At 34.8% G+C, this 14,439-nt stretch overlaps 1 long non-coding RNA gene across 1 annotated transcript in view; it reads left to right on the top strand.

Moving 5' to 3' along the window:
- LOC309667180 overlaps positions 1–14,439 on the top strand; it is a 386,224-nt gene that overhangs the window by 80,840 nt on the left and 290,945 nt on the right. The window contains exon 3 of the long non-coding RNA XR_014267589.1: positions 1,836–1,999. This is a non-coding gene — a long non-coding RNA (uncharacterized lncRNA). The remainder of the gene's footprint in view (positions 1–1,835; positions 2,000–14,439) is intronic.

Here is a 14,439-nt window from a genome sequence, read left to right as displayed (position 1 = left end):
AATTTGTGATGTTGAGCATCTTTTCATGTGCTTCTTGGCCATCTGTATGTCTTCTTTGGAGAAATGTCTATTTAGATCTTCTGCCCATTTTTGGATTGGGTTGTTTGTTTTTTTAATATTGAGCTGCATGAGCTGTTTATATATTTTGGAGATTAATCCTTTGTCCTTTGATTCGTTTGCAAGTATTTTCTCCTATTCTGAGGGTTGTCTTTTCATCTTGTTTGTAGTTTCCTTTGCTGTGCAAAAGCTTTTAAGTTTCATTAGGTCCCATTTGTTTATTTTTGTTTTTATTTCCTTTACTCCAGGAGGTGGATCAAAAAAGATCTTGCTGTGATTTATGTCAAAGAGTGTTCTTCCTATGTTTTCCTCTAAGAGTTTTATAATGTCTGGTCTTACATTTAGGTCTCTAATCCATTTTGAGTTTATTTTTGTGTATGGTATTAGGGAGTGTTCTAATTTCATTCTTTTACATGTAGCTGTCCAGTTTTCCCAGCACCACTTACTGAAGAGACTTTCTTTTCTGCATTGTATATTCTTGCCTCCTTTGTCATAGATTAGTTGACCATAGGTGCGTGGGTTTATCTCTGGGCTTTCTATCCTGTTCTATTGATCTATATTTCTGTTTTTATGCCAGTACCATATTGTCTTGATTACTGTAGCTTTGTAGTGTAGTCTGAAGTCAGGGAGTCTGATTCCTCCAGCTCCGTTTTTTCCCCTCAAGACTGCTTTGGCTATTTGGGGTCTTTTGTGTCTCCGTACAAATTTTAAGATTTTTTGTTCTAGTTCTGTAAAAAATGCCATTGGTAATTTGATGGGGATTGCATTGAATCTGTAGATTGCTTTGCATAGTATAGTCATTTTCACAATATTGATTCTTCCAATCCAGGAACATGGTGTATCTCTCCATCTGTTGGTATCATCTTTAATTTCTTTCATCAGTGTCTTATAGTTTTCTGCATACAGGTCTTCTGTCTCCCTAGGTAGGTTTATTCCTAGGTATTTTATTCTCTTTGTTGCCATGGTAAATGGGAGTGTTTCCTTAATTTCTCTTTCAGATTTTTCATCATTAGTGTATAGGAATGCAAGAGATTTCTGTGCATTAATTTTGTATCCTGCAACTCTACCAAATTCATTGATTAGCTCTAGTAGTTTTCTGGTGACATCTTTAGGATTCTCTATGTATAGTGTCATGTCATCTGCAAACAGTGACAGTTTTACTTCTTTTCCAATTTGTATTCTTTTTATTTCTTTTTCTTCTCTGATTGCCATGGCTAGGACTTCCAAAACTCTGTTGAATAATAGTGGTGAGAGTGGACATCCTTGTCTTGTTCCTGATCTTAGAGGAAATGGTTTCAGTTTTTCACCATTGAGAATGATGTTTGCTGGGGGTTTGTCATATATGACCTTCATTATGTTGAGGTAGGTTCCCTCTATGCCCACTTTCTGGAGAGTTTTTTTATCATAAATCAGTGTTGAATTTTGTCAAAAGCTTTTTCTGCATCTATTGAGATGATCATACGGTTTATTTTTAAATTTTTTTTGTGTGTGGTTTTATTAAAACCCAGTAATTTAAATTCAGATTTACCTAGTAGGATATTAAGTATGATGTTCTTTATATATTTTTTAAATTAATTTCTGTTGGAGTATAGTTGATTTACAATGTTGTATTAGTTCTTTATATATTTTTAAAATAATTTTTCTTTAGTTATTTCTTGGTTTCCATATTTCTGTTGGTTTCTTTTTCTTGTTAGAACATGTATATGTGAAAAATATGCTTTGTTCCATTTGTCTCAGGAAGGACAAAAATATGCTCTTTGTGGTCCCATGTGTTTCAGGAAGCAAGAGGCTACTATGAGCAGACTGGAGTTGGTCCACTGCCTGTTGTCCTGTTCAATGGAATGCCCTTTGAAAAGGAGCAGCTAGACCCTGATGAGTTGGAAACCATCACAGTGCACAAAATCCTGGAGACTACACCTTCTTTCAAAGAGCATTGTACTTGGTAAGTACTGTTTTAAGGCTGATTTTGAAAGAGAATGGTTTACTTACATTTTTGTAGTCTCTGTAGTAGGCAATAAAATGCTTTAAGTATCACTGTTTTCTATACACCACTCATAATTGATTTGCAGACTCCCAGCAGGTTCTGCTGTAGTGAAAATATCCATGAGACTTTCTGTACGTTGTTTTTGAAATAACTAATTTTACTGGCTTCAAGTTTAAATTTTATTTTAAAAATTCTTAAGAATTTAGCCATTCTAAGAGACATTTGTTCTACTTGTAAGGAATTTTGACTCAGAAAAATTCAAATATTTGATACATATGTAGTTATTGTTGAGATATAACTTACATGCCGTAAAACTCAGCCTTTTAAGGTGGACTGTGCAGTGGGTTTTAGTATTTACACAGAATTATGCAACTATCACCACTGTCTAATTTCAGAGCCTTATCCTCACCCCTAAAATAAACCTGACACCCAGCAGCAATCACTCCCCATTTTCCCCTACCCTACCCCCTGGCAACCATGAATCTGTTTTCAGTCTCTATGGATTTGCCTGTTTGGGACATTTTATATAAAGGGATTCATATAATATATGGTCTTTTGTGACTGATTTCTTTTACTTAGCATAATGTTTTCAAGGTTTATCCTTGTTGGAGCATGTGTCAGTACTTCATTCATTTTTATGATCAAATAATAGTTCCTCCAATGGATATACCACAGTTTGTTTATCCATTCATATTTAGGTTATTGCCACTTTTTTGGCTACTATGAATAATGCTGCTGCTATAAGCAATCATGTAAAAGTTTTAATATAGACATATGTTCTCAGTTGTCTTGGGTATACACCTCAGAGTGGAATTGCCTGCGCATGTAGTTATTCTATTTTTAATAGTAATTCCATTTTTAACAGAACTGCCAGACTGTTTTCCAAAGTACCTGCACCCTTATACATTCCTCTCAGCAATGTATGCAGGTTCCATTTTCTATAAATTCTAGCCAATTCTTGGTATTGTCTGTCTCTTCGGATCATATAGTTTTTATTCTTCAATCTGTTAATATGGTGTATTTGAAGACTTTGAGAAGGATGGGTGTTAGCTCTTCTCTAAATGTTTCATAGAATTCACCTGTGAAGCCTTCTGGTCCTGGACTTTTGTTTGTTGGAAGATTTTTAATCACAGTTTCAATTTCATTACTTGTGATTGGTCTGTTCATATTTTCTATTTCTTCCCGGTTCAGTCTTGAAAGGTTATACCTTTCTAAGAATTTGTCAATTTCTTCCAGGTTGTCCATTTTATTAGCATAGAGTTGCTTGTAGTAGTCTCCTAGGATGCTTTGTATTTCTGCATTGTCTGTTTTAATTGTCTCCTTTTTCTATTTCTATTTTCATTTCTATTTTTATTGATTTGAGTCCTCTCCCTCTTTTTCTTGATGAGTCTGGCTTATCAATTTTGTTTATCTTCTCAAAGAACCAGCTTTTAGTTTTATTGATCTTTGCTGTTGTTTTCTTTGTTTCTATTTCATTTATTTCTGTTCTGATCTTTATGATTTCTTTCCTTCCGCTAACTTTGGTTCTTGTTTGTTCTTCTTTAGTTCCTTTAGGTGTAAGGTTAGATTGCTTATTTGAGATGTTTGTTGTTTCTTGAGGTAGGATTGTATTGCTATAAACTTCCCTCTTAGAACTGTTTTTGCTGCATCCCATAGATTTTAGAATGTCATGTTTTCATTGTCATTCGTCTCTAGGCAATTTTTGATTTCCTCTTTGATTTCTTCAGTGATCGCTTGGTTATTTAGTAACGTATTGTTTAGCCTCCATGTGTTTGTGTGTTTTACATTTTTTCCCCTGTAATTGATACCTAATCTCATAGTGTTGTGGTCAGAAAAGATGCTTGCTATGATCTCAGTTTTCTTAAATTTACTGAGGCTTGATTTGTGACCCAAGATGTGATCTATCCTGAGAATGTTCCGTGTGCACTTGAGAAGAAAGTGTAATCTCCTGTTTTTGAATGGAATGTCCTATAAATATCAATTAAATCTATCTGGTCTATTGTGTCATTTAAAGCTTCTGTTTCCTTATTTATTTTCATTTTGGATGATCTGTCCATTGGTGAAAGTGGGGTGTGAAAGTTCCCTACTATTATTATGTTACTGTCGATTTCCCCTTTACTTGGCTGTTAGCATTTGCATTATGTATTGAGGTGCTCCTATGTTGGGTGCATAAATATTTACAATTGTTATATCTTTTTCTTGGATTGATCCCTTGATCATTATGTAGTGTCCTTCTTTGTCTCTTGTAATAGTCTTTGTTTTAAAACTATTTTGTCTGATATGAGAATTGCTACTCCAGCTTTCTTTTGATTTCCATTTGCATGGAATATCTTTTTCCATCCCCTCACTTTCAGTTTGTATGTGTCGCTAGGTCTGAAGTGGGTCTCTTGTAGACAGCATATATATGGGTCTTGTTTTTGTATCCATTCAGCAAGCCTGTGTCTTTTGGTTGGAGCATTTAATCCATTCACATTTAAGGTAATTATCCATATGTATGTTCCTATTACCGTTTTCTTAATTGTTTTGGGTTTGTTTTTGTAGGTCCTTTTCTTCTCTTGTCTTTCCCACTTAGAGAAGTTCCTTTAGCATTTGTTGTAGAGCTGGTTTGGTGGTGCTGAATTGTTAGCTTTTGCTTGTCTGCAAAGCTTTTGATTTCTCCATCGAATCTGAATGAGATCCTTGCCAGGTAGAGTGATCTTGGTTGTAGGTTCTTCCCTTTCATCACTTTAAATATGTCATGCCACTCCCTTCTGGCTTGTAGAGTTTCTGCTGAGAAATCAGCTGTTAACATTATGGGAGTTCCCTTGTATGTTATTTGTCGTTTTTCCCTTGCTGCTTTCAGTAATTTTTCTTTGTCTTTAATTTTTGCCAATTTGATTACTATGTGTCTCAGCATGTTTCTCCTTGGGTTTATCCTGCATGGGACTCTCTGCACTTCCTGGACTTGGGTGGCTATTTCCTTTCCCATGTTAGGGAAGTTTTCCACTATAATCTCTTCAAATATTTTCTCGGGTCCTTTCTCTCTCTCTTCTCCTCCTGGGACTCCTATAATGCCAATGTTGTTGCATTTAATGTTGTCCCAGAGGTCTCTTAGGCTGTCTTCATTTCTTTTCATTCTTTTTTCTTTATTCTGTTGTGCAGCAGTGAATTCCACCATTCTGTCTTCCAGGTTACTTATCCGTTCTTCTGCCTCTGTTATTCTGCTATTGATTCCTTCTCGTGTATTTTTCATTTCACTTTATTGTATTGTTCATCTCTGTTTGTTTGTTCTTTAATTTTTCTAGGTCTTTGTTAAACATTTCTTGCATCTTCTTGATCTTAGCCTCCATTCTTTTTCCGAGGTCCTGGATCATCTTCACTATGATTATTCTGAATTCTTTTTCTGGAAGGTTGCCTATCTCCACTTCATTTAGTTGTTTTTCTGGGGTTTTATCTTGTTCCTTCATCTGGTACATAGCCCTCTGCCTTTTCATCTTGTCTGTCTTTCTGTGAATGTGGTTTTTGTTCCACAGGCTGCAGGATTGTAGTTCTTCTTGCTTCTGCTCTAAAAGCCATCATTTTAACAGCTAGGGAAACATAGGAACATTCTCTTACATGTTTCTCCCTATGTATTTATTCCCTGTAATTATAAAGTAAAACCCTCTTGCACTGTTGGTGGGAATGTAAATTGATACAGGCACTATGGAGAATAGTATGGAGGTTCCTTAAAATACTAAAAATAGAACTACCATACAACCCAGCAATCCCACTACTGGGCATATACCCTGAGAAAACCATAATTCAAAAAGAGTCATATACCATAATGTTCATTGCTGCTCTATTTACAATAGCCAGGACATGGAAGCAGCCTAAGTGTCCATCGACAGATGAATGGATAAAGAAGATGTGGCACATATATACAATGGAGTATTACTCAGCCATAAAAAGAAATGACATTGAGTTGTTTGTAGTGAGGTGGATGGACATAGAGTCTGTCATACAGAGTGAAGTAAGTCAGAAAGAGAAAAACAAATACTGTTTGCTAACATATATATGGAATCTAAAAAAAAAAAAATGGTTATGAAGAACCTAGGGGCAAGATGGGAATAAAGACGCAGACCTACTAGAGAATGGACCTGAGGACACGGGGAGGGGGAAGGGTAAGCTGGGACAAATTGAGAGAGTGGCATGGACATATATACACTACAAAATGTAAAACAGATAGATAGTGGGAAGCAGCCACATAGCACAGGGAGATCAGCTCAGTGCTTTGTGACCACCTAGCGGGGTCGGATAGGGAGGGTGCGAGGGAGGGAGACTCAAGAGAGAAGAGATACGGGGATATATGTATATGTATAGCTGATTCACTTTGTTCTAAAGCAGAAACTAACACACCATTGTAAAGCAATTATACTCCAACAAAGATGTTAAAAATAAATATATAAATAAAGTAAGACATGCTAATCATTGAAAACATGATAGAAAAATGTATTCATTATCTGAATTCCCTAAAGTGACCACTGTTGTAGGTTCCATATAGTCTTTTCTTCTATATATTTTTACTTATTAAAGCTCATGTTGGATAGATAGATTTGTGTTGTGAGTTAATCACTTACTACTTTAGTAAAAGAATTTCCCTGTTATTAAGAACTCTAATATTTAATGCTGCTTAATTGTCTATTTTGTGGAAGGGTTTTCTATTACTTGGCCATTAATCTATTATTTGCTAGCTTGTATGATTATATATATAAATATTAACACTATTTTATATACACTAATGCATTTTAAAATGCACAATGGATTATTTCCATAATACTGATTCTCCCAAGTGAAATTAGGGGTCAAATGTTATGAACATTCTATCAACTGTTTTCTATGTCCCTGGCTAATTCAAGCTAGTAAATGCAGCATAAAGATGGATATTCGGGCTTCCCTGGTGGCGCAGTGGTTGAGAATCTGCCTGCTAATGCAGGGGACACGGGTTCGAGCCCTGGTCTGGGAAGATCCCACATGCCACGGAGCAGCTGGGCCCGTGAGCCACAACTACTGAGCCTGCGCGTCTGGAGCCTGTGCCCCGCAACGGGAGGGGCCGCGGTAGTGAAAGGCCCGCGCACCGCGATGAAGAGCGGTCCCCGCACCGCGATGAAGAGTGGCCCCCACTTGCCGCAACTAGAGAAAGCCCTCGCACGAACCGAAGATCCAACACAGCCAAAAAAAAAAAAAATAAATAAATAAACAAATAAAGTAGCTATAAAATAATTAGCACTGTCAATTGACTGACTCTTCAACTGATGCAATTGCACAGTGTTTTAAAAAAAAAAAAATAAAAAAAAAAAAAATAAAAATAAAAATAAAAAAAAAAAAAGATGGATATTCATCTTCCTTTTTTCTTAAGAATGCTAAATTTAATTTACAACTTTAGTAAAATTATTTCAGTATAAATGAAAGAGAACAAAGAGGAAACATAAATATAGTGGTGTGTGTAGGTATTTTTCCTCTTTATTTTTGCCTCAGAATTTTCATATATTTTTTCAGATGTCTTTTGAAATTAGCAAATCATGTGAGAAAAATACATGCTTAATTTTTAAAGTGATTGCTATATTGATAATGGTCATTCACCAATCAGATATTTTTCAACTTTTTGTGTCAGGCATGTTCCTAGGGGCTGGGTTTATTATATCTTTTCTCTTATTTTATTTAATTTCATGAAAAACTGAATGATCGTGGAGGTTTAAGTAGATTAATTAATTCATTTAGTGAGTATTTACTGTATCCCCCTGCCATATGGGGTTTAAATGCTTGTGGTACAGAGATGAATAAGATATAATTCCTGTCCTGAGGACCTCACAGTCTAGTTGGAGCCAAGGGGTCAAGAGATGATTATAGTTCAGAATGGGAGATGCAGGAATGAAGTGTGCCGGTTGTCTAGGGGAGCAGAAAGCAAGAAGTGACCGCTCTGCAGGGGAGGTAGTCAGGGGACTTTGCATAGGAGGAGGCACTTGTGCTGGTTCCTAACGGATGTAAGAGTTGGCTAATGTGAGCGGATGGAGGGCAGGGGGATACTTGCTTCCTTAGTCTTGAGATAAAGGGAAGATCAAAGATGCATACCATGTTAGAAGATGGCATTAGTCTTGGTGAAGTCAACAAAAGCCTATGGGTCAGTTAGACATAGTGATTTTATGAAATTAAGCTTGATCAACATGAGATACTTTTGGGTTAAGCTTAATTAGTAGCTATTTGCATGTTTAACAATACAATAAACCAAAACAAATCTTTTTTTTGCAGTAGTTGTATTTTTCTATGTTTATAAAATATATACATGCTCATTGAAAAATTATGAAAATATAGAAAAAAGGAAAACAAATATCATCCAGGCATAATTACTGTTAACATTTTGATGTACGTGTTTTAAAAATCATTCTAAACAGACAACCATGCTTTAAAAAATGGAATCAGAGAATGCAGTTGACTTTCTGCCTGTTTCTTCTCACATAATAAATCATGAAAGCTTTCTCAAAATAAATATAAATTATTATTTCAAATAAACATATAATATTCTATTATGTGGATATGCCATATTTTTTAAAACAAATTCACCTCTTCTAGTACATTTGAGATTGTTTTCCCTTTTTTTTTTTCCTATTAAAAATAATGCTATATGGGGACTTCCCTGGTGGTCCAGTGGTTGAGACTTCACCTTCCAGTGCAGGGGGTGTGGGTCTGATCCCTGGTCAGGGAGCTAGGATCCCACATTCCTTGCAGCCAAGGAGCCCAAACACAAAACAGAAGCAATATTGTAACGGATTCAATCAAGACTTTAAAAATGGTCCACATCAAAAAAATCTTTAAAAAAAATAATGCTATAATAAACAGTCTTTTAAAGTCATCTTTGTTCACTTCTTTATTTCCTTAGGAGAAATTACTAGGTTAAAATGTATGCACATTTCAAATGCTGTCCAATTGGTCTGAAAGTTTGTGTCATTTTATTCCTGTTTTCAAGAAGCAATGTATGAGAGTATAACCAAATCTTACACTGACTTAAATTGCTTTTCTTGTAAAGGTAACGTTATTCTGCTCAAAATAAAACCATTAGTGCCAATATACTTCAATTAGGCTTGTGATTAAATTATAAATAAATTGAGAAGAGATCAGTATCTCTGTGCTTCTGAATTTACTCCCTCAAGAATATTAAATGAGAGTATAAAAGGCAAAACTGAATGTAAATAAATTTAAAGTAATATAATTTTATGTATTTATGGAACACTTTCTCTAAAAAATTAATAGAAGTTTTTTTTAAGTCAGACATATTATCAGGTTGATACTAAGAAGCTTCACATGTTCACGTGTTTCGTTACTGAATAATAAGATCATCCTCAGATTTTTGTACCCCTAAGCTAATGTTCTTTGTCCTTGAAGAAATTTACAAAATACATTTTGCTAACTTTACCTTCCACTAGAGTAAATCGCTACTTATTTCAGTGTCCTAAATTAACCCCTAGTAATATTGAAAGGATTAAGACAGCTTCTCAAAGTGTACAACGCATTACTGGAGTGTTTCAAACTAAACAAAACCAAAAAACCATATAGGTTTATGTGTGCTTTCATTATTACTGTTATTCAATATCCAAAGTTGAAAAGAGAACTATGTTAACTTCTCCAGATTTAATAGGAATTCAAAGTTTTATATTAATATATAAATCAATTGTTTATATTTATGATGCATCTATAGCTTAGCTATCCAGAATTCTTGGTGAATGAGCCACTTTAGATAGCCATTTTCTGAATAATGCAAATTTTTCCCCTAAGAATTAAAGATGTTTCAGAATTAACTTTTACCCATTCTTGACTTACTTAAACAAGCTTTAGATAATTGTTATATATTATACTGTTTTATTGTCCTCAGGGCCTATTGAATTTTTTTTTTTGCTCATGCTAATTGATCCCATATTGCTTTACTGATAACTCTTGAGCCTGCTTTTTGTTTTTCAGTCTTATGCTATTTGTCACATTTTTCTGTCAATGTACTATTTCCTCTTTTTTTCTAATTTGCTGGTGCCAATCTAGCATAAATAACCATGCTTATTAAGATTATAAAAAGCAGAAGCAAGTGAGAGATGAAAAAGGAAATGACAACTTCTTCTTGAGTAAAGAATAAACATTTTCCTCTATAAATAAAATATTTGTTTTTATTAATATACTGACCAGTTCAGGAGTATATTTTTCTAATTTCTAACTCTGGCTAAATTTTGAATAGATAAACTATTTCTCTTACTCCAAGTGCCCCTCTTAACCAAAACTAAATGTCAGGCAAAAGGGAAGGCATAGAAAACTGTCATGCCTTACTCCACACAATCATCACGATAAGGTGTAACTGCCTTAAATTGCAGCAACTGTAGTCTCCATGTGCAAATTTCCCTTATTTCTGTGCTCTTCCAAGCATCAGCTGATCTCTGCCTGTGAGTTTCTGTGAGTTTATGAGCACCAGGTTTTGTTTTCACCCCACTTCTCCCACTTTTTTTCAATTCTGCTTTGATTTTTCTTTTTGGTAAAAATCGGAGCATGTTCCAGTGACCTTAGTGCATTTTTATTAACATACTCATTAGAAAAGAACTAATCCTGTTATGATTCAGGAGAAATAGACATAATATGTATTTAGGGATTGTCTGGCCAGGGTTACTGGGTTAAATTGGACTTAAAGTTCTCTTTTGAGTTTAACTGCCTTCTGTAGTCCAGTATGCACCAAAATCTTTCGTTGTCTAACAGCAAGTTAGACCGGGCTGGGCAGTGCACTTAGAGATGAGAAAAAAAATGCTTAGAGGAATCACTGATCATGGATATAAAGTTACAAAAAGTTAGAAAGCATGTCTAATGATACATTATTATAAAAAGTAAGTTAAAATAAAAGCCCAAACCCTAACCAATATTTGATATTGATTTTTCTTTGTTACCTAGTTTAAGAAACATAATTATGAAATAAATCAAAAGAAACAATAGCTTTAGGGAGCATTAGAAATGACATTTAGGTACTGTGCATGACACTGAAGCACCTGAACCCTGAAGTACCCCTTTATTTAATTTAAAGACAATGTGGCTAAAGCTGACTAAATTATTTTTTGGTATGTAAGAAGTTGTTTGTTGTTAGAAAACTCCTAATTTGTTTCCCATTTTTATTAAGAACAGGATAAATCGCATGTAATATACACATTATTCGCCTAGAATTCTCTTTGGAATGGACGTGTAAGAGACAGGGGACTCTAAGAGCCTTATGATTCTATTTTTAAAAGACCAACAGAAAAGAATAGAAAGATATGAGCATTTTCTCATTTAAATGATTACATAAAGAGGAAGATCTCACTCAATTCTAGATTAAAGATGTTGGTGATTTTCTTCTCATCAGCAGTGCTGCTTATGGGGAGCATTGACCTCGGGCTTTCTCCTACCCATTATCTGCAGATATGTTACTTTTCCATTTCTGAAAGAAGTGCTTAACATATTATATGAAACTACGACAGAGGTTTTGCAGTTGCTATTTAAAAAAATATATCGTATACATATTCATGTGGTTTTGGAGAACTCTTTTATTTCAGTTTTAGGGCAATTTGTAAAAACTACAACATGAATGCTTATTTATTTGAAAGTATAATACACTATGATAAGATGTATATTCTTTTAATGTGAGGAAGACTGATGGTCATGTTTTCATCATTCTTCTTACCATTCTCTTCCTTGAATATCTTTGACAAACTGTATGGCAATTTATTTTTCTGTAGGAGTAAAGAAGTTCAACCATTATATGGAATACTAGAGTGATTTAATTAGCTGAATGTTTAATGTGCCAATAGTAAATGTATCAGTCATCTTAATTTATTTCAAAGTGGAGATATCAATTCATAAAATAGAATTTTAAGAGTGATTATGCTTCACTTTTGTCAAGACATCTTCTACCTTGAGCACTTCAGATTCCCTATGCAATGTTTATGAACATTTTAAAAAGTCAAACTGTTATTACTACATTCAAGATAGAGGTCTTGGAGGTTTAGTTCCTATGCAAGCAATTAGATGCTATTAACAGAAAAACATGAATTTTTACTTTAACCTATGGGATCATTTTGTGAACATTTATTAAAATACATAGGAATGTCATTATGCTACTATTTGCCATAGAACAAAATTCTATCTAAGGCTCATCTTTACTGAATGTTGTATTACAGGCTTCAGATACTGAATCACTTCATTATAAGGGGCTTTACTTAAGGCAGTATGACATTACAGACTCCAAGAACAGTTCTATAGCAGATATCATGTGCATATAAATATTCATGAAATATATACAAGTATACATGTATATGCATTTATTTACCAGGATACTATGACTGTTTTGTGGGTTGTTTAGAATGCTCTGTTAAGGCATCAGAAGTTATCAGTTAGCTCTTGGTCATGAGCTTCTCTTGTTCCAGATTGCTAGATGGGAATGAATTGGCACATATTTATTCCTTCTCCTGGTAAATTTTAAATTAATACCAACTATTTTCCTGAAACTATGTTGAAGATCAATGAATGACTATTACAGGAAAATTAATTCCTGTGTACCTTGGTGACAGTTTTCCAAAGGTACCACCTTTGAACATTTACAGTGAGAAAAGCTTACCTACATATATTTTTGTTCCAAACTTTTGGCCATGCTGCTGATGAAAAATCTGTGTTTATGAAGCTAATGAGTGACTAAAATTTCTTCCAGGTTGAACATTCATTCCTTCAACAGTTTTTTTAAACACCTTTGTTTGTGCACAAATTTAAACTTATACGTAGCCAAACTGATCTTTTTCTTTATGATTTTTTCTATTGCCTTTAAACATAGAAAGCCATTTTCCTTAGAGAATTTAAATAAATATTCATATATATTGTCTTCTAAAGTGTTGATAATGTGACTTTTTACATTTAGCTCTCTAACCGGCTGGAATATGTTTTGAATTGGATAATGATACATCCCTAGTAATGTTAAAGAGTAAGGATATATGTACAATATCTAGACCTGAGTGCTGTGCCAAACGCCTATCTGGTGCTCAATACATTTTTTTAAATCCACCCTTCTCCCATCCTGCAGCCACACAGGGCATGTACTCGATCAGTGTTTCAGAGGGCAACATCAAAGCATTCACCAAAAAGTAGAGGAAAAGGAAATGCAAACAAATGATTATAGTATAATTCCCTCTGGTAGATCAAGAAGACAGAGAAACTTTCAAAGGAGGCAATCCTTATGATGCTTCTTGAGAGATGAGTTGAAATTTATGAAATAAATGAGAGGAAAATGATTTTCCAGAAAGAGGGAAAGGTATCTGAGAGTGTTTGGTGTGTTCAGGGTGCCAACAAAGCTGACATGAGGTAGAGGATGGAAAGAAGACCCCGGGCAGAAAAAGAAAGGACTGGCAAGCCATGCTGAGGATTTTAGTCTCTACCTTGTAGTTCTTGTGTATATAAGTGTGCAAGTGGCATGATTCATACAGAGCTTTTGATTTTTACATATCTGGTACAATTTTTTTTTTAACATCTTTATTGAAGTATAATTGCTTTACAATGGTGTGTTAGTTTCTGCTTTATAACAAAGTGAATCAGTTATACATATACATATGTTCCCATATCTCTTCCCTCTTGCATCTCCCTCCCTCCCACCCTCCCTATCCCACCCCTCTAGGTGGTGACAAAGCACCGAGCTGATCTCCCTGTGCTATGCGGCTGCTTCCCACTAGCTATCTATTTTACATTTGGTAGTGTATATATGTCCATGACACTCTCTCACCCTGGTACAATTTTAAGAGCATGTATAACGTTTCTTTCATGCAGTTTTGTTGAATAATTAACAGTCCACAAATACTACAGATTAGTCCCAAATCAATTGAATATCTAATTTCTGGTAATGCTCAGATCACGTGGGTTGGAGAAGTTTGCCTGAGTGTACCGATTGATTTAGGTATGGTTCAATTTCCTTAAATATTTGGAGAGACTTTTATAATGTAATCATGGAATAGCAATGTAGCCTTGGAACATGGAACTGTGCCTTACGAATTTCCTTTCCTCTGAGACAGAAAAATTATAATGAACTAGGCCAAGACCTTTTTGCTTTTTCACAGTTTTTACAAACGTGTTTGGTACCGTTAGCATTTATTAAGCAAGCTTGGCCAACCATAAAGTTTGTTAACATCCTAAGCTAACCACCCAAGGTATTATTTGGGCATATCAGAGCATTTGGTACCTCATCTAATTTGTTCCTAGAGATGATTTGTTTGGATGAGTTGTTTGTCCAGAGTGTGTGGCCTGGAGAGGGGTCACTGGAGTGGCATAGGTAGGGCTCCAGGTGTTAGTGAATGGTGGTCTTCAATAACCAATAGTAATAAAGCTACAAACTGAATTTGCCTGATTTG

Source organism: Balaenoptera physalus (assembly GCF_965194825.1).
Source record: "Balaenoptera physalus genome assembly, chromosome: 9".
In the NCBI taxonomy this organism is placed as follows: Eukaryota; Metazoa; Chordata; class Mammalia; order Artiodactyla; family Balaenopteridae; genus Balaenoptera; species Balaenoptera physalus.
The sequence above is the reverse complement of the archived record's forward strand: the minus strand, read 5'-3'. Positions and strand labels throughout refer to the sequence as shown.